Source organism: Zeugodacus cucurbitae, chromosome Y (assembly GCF_028554725.1).
Source record: "Zeugodacus cucurbitae isolate PBARC_wt_2022May chromosome Y, idZeuCucr1.2, whole genome shotgun sequence".
NCBI lineage: Eukaryota > Metazoa > Arthropoda > Insecta > Diptera > Tephritidae > Zeugodacus > Zeugodacus cucurbitae.
Genome location: NC_071673.1, coordinates 3,625,000 through 3,635,373, shown reverse-complemented (window position 1 = coordinate 3,635,373; position 10,374 = coordinate 3,625,000). Strand labels below are relative to the sequence as shown.

The 10,374-nt window shown below is 29.6% G+C and overlaps 1 long non-coding RNA gene and 1 pseudogene across 1 annotated transcript; both read right to left on the bottom strand.

Annotated features, from left to right (window-relative positions):
- Window positions 1-985: 985 nt before the first annotated feature.
- Window positions 986-9,657, bottom strand: LOC128923484 (phosphatidylinositol 5-phosphate 4-kinase type-2 alpha-like; annotated as a pseudogene).
- On the bottom strand, window positions 4,052-6,473 carry LOC128923544 (uncharacterized). Its single transcript, XR_008472347.1, has 4 exons — window positions 5,036-6,473; window positions 4,795-4,970; window positions 4,519-4,717; window positions 4,052-4,448 (listed from the first exon to the last, which is right to left on the bottom strand). It is a non-coding gene; the product is annotated as an uncharacterized LOC128923544 (long non-coding RNA).
- Window positions 9,658-10,374: the final 717 nt, after the last annotated feature.

The following is a 10,374-nucleotide window of genomic DNA, read 5'->3' as shown; positions in this document are numbered from 1 at the left end:
CAAAGCCAAGTCCAATATGAGCTACTTTTCTCATTTCGATTTTTCCACTGCATTTGTTTTTTTCGTCAAAATTGTTAAAGAAACATATCATGTATAATTTTTTGCATTGTGTAAAACCTTTATAAACAAAGAGCAAAATAAAATACATAAGAAAGCATGCGATTGCAAATAACTGTAAGTTTTTGCTCTCTTATTATCTTATATTTTAATGTCCCGTGCGACATTAAAAAACAACACTTGTTCCCACTGCATCGCAAATATAAGCAGCAAGCTCGGCAAATTTTGGGTATAAACAGTAAATTTGTATACAATTAAAATAAAAAAAACCTTGTTAAAAAATCAGAAGATTTGTGGTTTTGGTAACTCCTTAAAATTGGTCACGTGTGACATCGTAGGTGTGGAATTTAAAAATTGAAAATTATTTTTTGTCTTATAAAATTGACTTAAGTATGTAAATATATACATTTACATTAATTATTTACATATGAGCAAAAACCAAACTTTAAATTCCACTGAAATAGCTATTCAAATAGATTTTGGCGAAAATTATAGGCTTAAAATCAAAATAAGAGTGCTCATTTCAACTTGGTTGTCAGGAGAAAATCGTTTGCTTTTAAAAGTGACAAGTTAACGCATGACATATTATTTTCTTGATAAATCTCTTAACTAAAATTAAGAAATCCTTTAGTTGCTTTTCTAAAATATTTATTTTATTTAAGGTAACTGCTCTCAGTTTAAAATCAAATTTATATTATCAAGCCTGGTTGATTATATAAAATAATTAAATACTAAATACTCTTTATTAGAATATAATTTTTTGCAGGGAGCCGTCGATGGAGTAGGAGCATTTATCAAAAGGAAAGTCTAGCAGATAACGAAATCCAAAAATTTTTATACCCGAGCACAGCATTTTGTGAAAAAAAACTGTATTTCACATCCATAATACATTCCCAAATATTGTGGTAGAAGAGTTTTGCTTTGCATTTTAACCACATATGGATGATATTGCTGTAAAAATGGATGCATAAGTTCGATCTCTTCCGAAGTCAAGCTCTTTATGATAAAAAATGTACTATAACTGTAGTAAAATTGTGCAACTCGACATTCAATTGACTGTGAACGAGTTAATGACTCGCGATAGTCAACATAAACCCTGAGTTGTTCACGCAAGTTTCGAACTACTAAGGAAAAGTATTCTTCGGCTTTGAGGTATAAAGTTCTTTTTTGTATAATTTATTGTAGTTAGCTTTGAGTATTTGTACAAGTGTTTGAATATATTCACGTTTGTTGCATATTTTCATGTTTGTCGGTTTGTGTGTGTGTACCATAGTTGGCTTTTAAATATTTTCACATTACGGCAGGTGTTTGTAATGTTTTTTTCAACTTTGTTTTTAGATAATTTAGTGTTGGATTGTTTATTTGTTGTTTTTGTGCACAGTGGGTGTTTTTCAAACACAGATGTTTTCAAACAAATGGCGTGACCCACTCACCGGCTGTGAACATATCAGATATTTTGCAAACAAATGAAAAGAACCAAAATAAATAAATACTCAAAATGCATAAAACAAATACCCTCTAAACAGATTGTATAAAGATGATATTAAGAATGTTTAAGATATTCACTTTATGGACTATAAGTATATTTTTTTGCACCCGAACTTAGCTTTTCCTTCAATTATTTGTATTGTTCAACTTCAATAATTATTTAGGGAGTTTCATATATATTTTTCTTAGATAAAAATCATTATCGATGCAGGGCTATGGTGACATTTTTTCTATTAAAGAAATTATAATTTTATTTTATTTAAATTGTCAATATAGTGCAAAATTCTTACGCATAAAGACGAAAACGTATAGCCGGTTAATTTGAAAATTATTGATAATTGAAATTTGCAATTTACTCAATTTATGATTCAAATCACAATTTTAATACAGTGACAAACAATTTCTTAACAAATCGACATTGCGAACCTTACAAATATTACTATTATTTTTTATGTTGTTAATTCAAATAAAATTCTCTTAAATTCCATGAAGTCTAGACATCTCTTAGCATATTGTTCGGGATCATAAGTAGAAATTCCATCGACATTAATTCTATACTTAACAGCTTTAGCTTTAATGTCAATAAAATATATCATCACAATCCTCGTATTCGCTGTTTTCGCTGCGTCCAGACGGTTGAGACCTTTCGCCCTGCACTGATTCCTCTTCGACACGAAAGCAGTCATGTATGTCGACTAAGAGCGAATAGCATAGAATCAGCATCACTTGACAATGTGTCTAATAATTTATTTTTGACTTCCTCCTCAATTTCAATTCTTACTTTTAGCTTTATAAAATTCGTTATAATCTTTATAAGTATGTAAACACTTTTATAATTGCTTTTCTGACGCTTTGCGATCCACGGCAATACCTTTCAAGTTCAAGTCAAGATGAGAACCAAATACATTGCGCATAACCACAAACTATTGTTGACCGCTTTCAAGAGTTTTTTCTACACATTCCCAAATATTGTGGTAGAAGAGTTTTGCCTTACATTTTAACCACATATGGATGATATTGCTGTAAAAATGGATGCATTAGTTCGATCTCTTCCGAAGTCAAGCTCTTTATGATAAAAAATGTATTATAACTTTGGTAAAATTGTGCAACTCGACGACTCAATACGTATCGACTGTGAACGAGTTAATGACTCGCGATAGTCAATATAAACCCTGAATTGTTCGAACTACTAAAGAAAAGTATTCTACGGCTTTGAGGTATAAAGTTCTTTTTTGTATAATTTGTTGTAGTTGCCTTTGCGTATTTGTACAAGTGTTTGAATATATTCCCTGCCAGCCAGAAGTGCCGCAAGAACTGGTTAAACCGAAGCTTTTGAAACCCTCTAAACACGTCAAAAGAGTGGTGAGTTTTCCATAGGCTAGCATAGCTGGTGGTGTATTTTTTTACCACTTTCCCCCCACACGTACGTATACATGTCATTCAGCAGCGTCATATAAATTATACACATAAAAATATAGCTGAACTGCTCTAATATCCCTAATCGTCAGCTGATGCAGGGTTGCATTTTTTTATTCCTATATTTAAATTTTCTTAAAATTTCAAACCAAAATTTTTTTAATTTTAAAGTTATTTAATTAATGTTTATTTATTTATTCATATATATTTACATTTAATTTCAATATACTTAAAGTACAAAATAGTATTTATAAAAAGTAAAATAAAATATGATATCTGAAAATAGGTAAATAAATGAAAAATATTATTAATATCTGAAAAAAATATTAGGGAAAAATACTATTAATACCTGAAAATTAATTAATTAAAGAAAAATAGTCTGAAAATAAAAAAATAATTATATCATAAAAGGTTAATTAAATAAAAATTCTTATAATATCTGAAAATTATTAAATAAAAATAGTTAACATATTATATTAAAATAAAGACAAATATCTGTAAAAAAAAAATTAACTGAAAATAGTTATAACATTTGGAAAAAAGATTAATAAAGCTGAAAAAAATATTAATTAAGTAAAAATAGTTATATTATCTGAAAAAAAAACATTAATAAAAGCTGAAAAAAGATTAATTAAATAATAATAGTTAATATAAATTATAATATAATATATAATAATACAAATATTGTAATAAAACCAATTATATTAAATAAAAGAACATGAAATTAATAGGTTAATGTTAAGCGAATTTTTATTAGTATTTTAAAACACCATTGATTTTTAATCAAAAATTAAAATGCGCACAAATATAAAAGGAACCACGTACCACAATGAAATAAGTAAAAAAAAACAACAGTCACAACAAATAATAGTCATAAAGAAAAAGCTTATATATATTTCTATAGTAGGTTAAAAATAATTGAAGTAAATTTAAAATGCATGTATACTAAATAAGAGTAGAACAAAAGCGAACAAAATTAGTTTGTATTTACATTGAAAATGACAAAAAATATTCAGATATATAGTTTAATTAAAATATTAATAATAAAAAACTAGTTTTCTATTTACATTCATTATTATTCATTCATTCATTTTTTAAATTCAGTTAGTGTTATTAGAAAAATATTAATTGAAAAAAAATCTAAAATTAAATTACTTCTACTACTACTAATTCTTAATACTACGCCTAATTTGCTTATGTCTATTATGACTTAAACTAACATAATGCTTGACAGCTAATATTTTATGAACATGCATACTTGCAAATGCAGCTATTTGAACATAAAACATTAAAAATTAAATATTTGAACGCATTTAAATGTTTTTATATTTACCGAGAGTGAGCTCCACAATTTTTAATTTGATCAGCGCCTTCTTTCCTGCTTTCCCATTACAGTTGTAAAGCCACACCAATTCGTCGCTAAGCAGTGACTGCAACACTTTCCCAATGATACCCTTGGTAGATTTTAAGTTGAATATGATGCCCGCCTGTAAATGTATAATTATTAATATATTTATATATATATACATATATATATCGAAAGAAAGACGAACTTACCATAGCGTCAGCGTGAGCCTTGTGTGTAAGGTGCTCCCCACCTTCGCTAGTGTTTCCTCTGACGACATAGGCGGCAAGCTCTGCAACAAAATTTGCTCCTCACTCCCTACGTCGCCAGTGATGCGGCTTACACTGCGGTGGGTTTTTACTGTGAGCACCTTACACTCCCGCAATAATTGCCCTTGAGCTTGAACTTCAGCTCGTTCAGGCATCCGAAATTTAAAAAAATATTAAATAATCAAAATATTACAATATTGGTTCAATACCAATAAATACCTTCTCAGTAAGAGCACTTTCAACAGCGGCAAGCCGAGATTCCACCCTACCAAGGGTCTCCAAAATTTGTTGCAGTACCATCGCAGTATCCGCGTTTTCTCTGCTGCTAACTGCGGGTTGGGTGGCCATACGCTCACTGTATGTTTGAGCAATGCTAAAACGTGGCATTTCCCCTCCTATAAAGAAAGTTACAATTAATAAAATGAAAAATTTAAACAAAATAAAATAAAATTTGTTGTACCATCTCGCTGTTGTACTTCAACATTATCTTCTTCGTCATCAACCAAGAAGGAAAAGTCCATTTTCTACATAAAATTATAAAATAAATTATGCAATAAAGGAATTAAAATAAATTTGTTCTAATAATTTGAATGTTCTCATCTATAATTTGACCTACTAGAATACCTAAACCAGATGAGGACACTAAGGGTTCTCTAAAAACATCACCAACTTTTGTCAAAACAACACAACCAAAAGTATCTGGTTGGTTTTGTTGGTTGACAATTTTTAATAATAAACTTATCTATTTGAGGAATATTGCTAGAATCAGTCAAATTTCTTCTTTCCTCTATTCTTAAATATAATTGCTGCAAAATCTTATTGGGGTTACTAATAGTTTTTTTTTATATATTGCATATGATTTTAAAATTTATATGCTGAAAAATTATCAAAATGCCCGAATTTTTTAACGCAATCAGTTAAATGTAAAAGACCATGAATATTAAAACTAATTAAATGCTCTCCATAAAAATTACTAAATAACTTAACAAATTCTTTCAACATTTCGTTAGCAACATTAGATTCTACTCTACAAGATTTTTCGCAACTTAAAAGTCGAATACCGGATTGTAGCAAAAGAAAATGATAATATAAATCGCCCGGTATGCAATCTTTTAACACAAATAAACCCGAGTATAATAAAAATTTACGGAATTCTGTCGACTTCCAGTTGCTTATTTCGTCCAGATCTCTACTGCGTCTGGAAAACTCAGAGGGAACGTAGTTGTTAATATATAATATTTTATCATTCATTTTTGTTACGTTCCCTCTCTTAACAAGCAACTGAAGTAGTTTTTTTGTAACCACTAAATCAACTAAATGCATGGGTTCTAACGGAAATTGAGAAACCATGTTAATATTCACCGATTCTAGTAAAATTTCCTCCTGCTTAAATTCGTCTATATGATGGCTTATATCTAATCTATTCTTAAATGAACTAACCAATTACGAGATATACCAAAGCCAAGTCCAATATGAGCTACTTTTCTCATTTCGATTTTTCCACTGCATTTGTTTTTTTCGTCAAAATTGTTAAAGAAACATATCATGTATAATTTTTTGCATTGTGTAAAACCTTTATAAACAAAGAGCAAAATAAAATACATAAGAAAGCATGCGATTGCAAATAACTGTAAGTTTTTGCTCTCTTATTATCTTATATTTTAATGTCCCGTGCGACATTAAAAAACAACACTTGTTTCCACTGCATCGCAAATATAAGCAGCAAGCTCAGCAAATTTTGGGTATAAACAGTAAATTTGTATACAATTAAAATAAAAAAACCTTGTTAAAAAATCAGAAGATTTGTGGTTTTGGTAACTCCTTAAAATTGGTCACGTGTGACATCGTAGGTGTGGAATTTAAAAATTGAAAATTATTTTTTGTCTTATAAAATTGACTTAAGTATGTAAATATATACATTTACATTAATTATTTACATATGAGCAAAAACCAAACTTTAAATTCCACTGAAATAGCTATTCAAATAGATTTTGGCGAAAATTATAGGCTTAAAATCAAAATAAGAGTGCTCATTTCAACTTGGTTGTCAGGAGAAAATCGTTTGCTTTTAAAAGTGACAAGTTAACGCATGACATATTATTTTCTTGATAAATCTCTTAACTAAAATTAAGAAATCCTTTAGTTGCTTTTCTAAAATATTTATTTTATTTAAGGTAACTGCTCTCAGTTTAAAATCAAATTTATATTATCAAGCCTGGTTGATTATATAAAATAATTAAATACTAAATACTCTTTATTAGAATATAATTTTTTGCAGGGAGCCGTCGATGGAGTAGGAGCATTTATCAAAAGGAAAGTCTAGCAGATAACGAAATCCAAAAATTTTTATACCCGAGCACAGCATTTTGTGAAAAAAAAACTGTATTTCACATCCATAATACATTCCCAAATATTGTGGTAGAAGAGTTTTGCTTTGCATTTTAACTACATATGGATGATATTGCTGTAAAAATGGATGCATATGTTCGATCTCTTCCGAAGTCAAGCTCTTTATGATAAAAAATGTACTATAACTGTGGTAAAATTGTGCAACTCGACATTCAATTGACTGTGAACGAGTTAATGACTCGCGATAGTCAACATAAACCCTGAGTTGTTCACGCAAGTTTCGAACTACTAAGGCTTTGAGGTATAAAGTTCTTTTTTGTATAATTTATTGTAGTTAGCTTTGAGTATTTGTACAAGTGTTTGAATATATTCACGTTTGTTTGCATATTTTCATGTTTGTCGGTTTCTGTGTGTGTACCATAGTTGGCTTTTAAATATTTTCACATTACGGCAGGTGTTTGTAATGTTTTTTTTTAACTTTGTTTTTAGATAATTTAGTGTTGGATTGTTTATTTGTTGTTTTTGTGCACAGTGGGTGTTTTTCAAACACAGATGTTTTCAAACAAATGGCGTGGCCCACTCACCGGCTGTGAACATATCAGATATTTTGCAAACAAATGAAAAGAACCAAAATAAATATATACCCAAAATGCATAAAACAAATACCCTCTAAACAGATTGTATAAAGATGATATTAAGAATGTTTAAGATATTCACTTTATGGACTATAAGTATATTTTTTTGCACCCGAACTTAGCTTTTCCTTCAATTATTTGTATTGTTCAACTTCAATAATTATTTAGGAAGTTTCATATATATTTTTCTTAGATAAAAATCATTAAAATCATCAAAATACCATCAACAGTTGGCAAAGAATCGGCCGATGTCGATGCCGATGCCGATTCTTTCATCAACTTTATTTAGTAAATTAGTGAGGTAACAAATGAAAAACAAAGACAAATAACATCACAAAATAGGTAAACAATTCAGTTCATATGATGAAGTTGTTTGTTCATTTAATTAATATTCAAAACTAAATAAATTATTGATAAGATATACAGTGGAACTTCTCTAACTCGAATCACCATAATCCACAAAAAAACTTCGAGTTAGAGAGACTTCGAGTTATAGAATTTTCATTAAAAATATAAGTTTTCAAAAAGCAGTTAAATATAGATTTATACCCAGTTTTATTTATTTACTACGCTAAAAGTTTTATGTTCATGCGTTAAAACATGTATTCTGAATTTTGTTTGTTGCAGTTTGCAATTGTTTGGTTCTTGACGTCTATATCCATGTTACATGATTTATACAATTCATAAGTGTAATATCATATGTTTTGTTCGCCTCCATAAGATATAGAGGGACTCCTCTTAAATTCTACCTCGATATAAAAATTTTAAATTTTGTATTATGCCCTGACCAATAAGTTCGATTTATGGAAGAAAATTTGTATGAAAATTGCCTTCTATTGACACTTCAAGAGTTCGAGTTATGGAGACCTTCGAGTTATAGAAGTTCGAGTTATGGAAGTTCCACTGTATGTTGATAGAAAAAATAAATTAGTAGGTCTAGTAAAAAGTATCCGTTATTTTCAATGAGATGACTTTTGTCATTTATATCTCGCATTGTGAAAGGCGTCACATGGGGATAGTGTCTCGATAGAAACTTCGGAAGCTTGTTTGGGAGGTTCTTTTACATGCACCTTATAGTCCAGGCCAGCACCAAGTGATTATTACATGATCCTGTGTATGGCGAACTTTTAAAAATAGACTCCCCTAGTTACGATTGCTTCTATAATTATATTCAAAATCTCAATAAGTTGTAAAAAAACTGAATCGAATCGAATCTTTGCAGTGCTAAATAAAACCTCCAATTTAATGCAAAATTATTGAATTTCTTTATACTAGCTTAAATTATCATCGTGATGAATTATTAATTTAGTCAAATGTTTAACAGAAGAATACAAATTTTATGATTTAAAGAAATCAAAAAAATAAAAAAAATGTATTTTAGTGTGATCCGAAAGTAGAAAGAATCGGCTAAGAATCGGCCAAATATGGCCGATGCCGATGCTGAATTTTGAGGCCGATACTGGCCGTTGCCGATACCAAGGCCGATTAATCGGTCGGTCTCTACTCGGAACCGCATTTCGTTAACTCCTTCGCGTTTACAATCTGCGCTATAGGAAAAATGAAAATGCGCGCGCCTTAGTCAGTGTTTTGTTCAGATCACTTGCGTCTGTTTGTATCATTGTTCCCAGTTCGCTGATGCTGTGGTGTACTTTTTTCTTTCGAAGTGGCGAGTTTTCGATGTTCCCTTATAATTTCGCACTCAAAAAGTTGCGAGTTAACATTTGCTCCTTCTTATTATTATACGTTCTTTGCTTATTACTTGTCAATCTGCAACCCTTTTTGTTATTGTTGAAATGAAGATTTATGTAAAATGTTAAATATTTATTTACATCTCTTTTCGTCATAATTTAAAAAAAAAAAATAAATGTGCAGAAACTATGTGGTAAAGTGTAAGTGAATAAAGAGTGCAAAATATTAATAAAAACTTCAATATATATCGGGAAAATTCAAGATACACGTTCAAGTTCGAATATCTCGAATATCTCTTAATCTGGAGAATCACCTCTTTCCAACGGAACCCATTTTATCATCCAAATTTTGGGATAGTATACTAGAGTCGACCCCGATATACTAAGGGACAGTATTCTGCGACTTTAAAGTGTAAAGTTATTTTTTGTATAATTTATTGTAGTTTGCTTTGTGTATCTAGTGCAAAAATCGTATTTTCTGAGTTATGATACTATTCATGTAAATGAACGATATGTTGGTTCATTTGTTGTTTGTGTGTGTGTGTTTTTTAACAGATGTTTTCAAATAAATGACGTCGCCCATTATAGGTCATAAACCATATCTCAGAAAACACTCCACCTATTTTAATGAAATTCGGTATATGGGCATTTGCGCCAGAAGGTCCACCACAGACAAAATATTAAACATTATTACAATTACAAAGTTTTTGCATATTTTCGTAGGAAAATATTTAAATTTATTTATATTAAATTAATTCATAACCAATTACGAGATATACCAAAGCCAAGTCCAATATGAGCTACTTTTCTCATTTCGATTTTTCCACTGCATTTGTTTTTTTCGTCAAAATTGTTAAAGAAACATATCATGTATAATTTTTTGCATTGTGTAAAACCTTTATAAACAAAGAGCAAAATAAAATACATAAGAAAGCATGCGATTGCAAGTAACTGTAAGTTTTTGCTCTCTTATTATCTTATATTTTAATGTCCCGTGCGACATTAAAAAACATCACTTGTTCCCACTGCATCGCAAATATAAGCAGCAAGCTCGGCAAATTTTGGGTATAAACAGTAAATTTGTATACAATTAAAATAAAAAAAACCTTGTTAAAAAATCAGAAGAT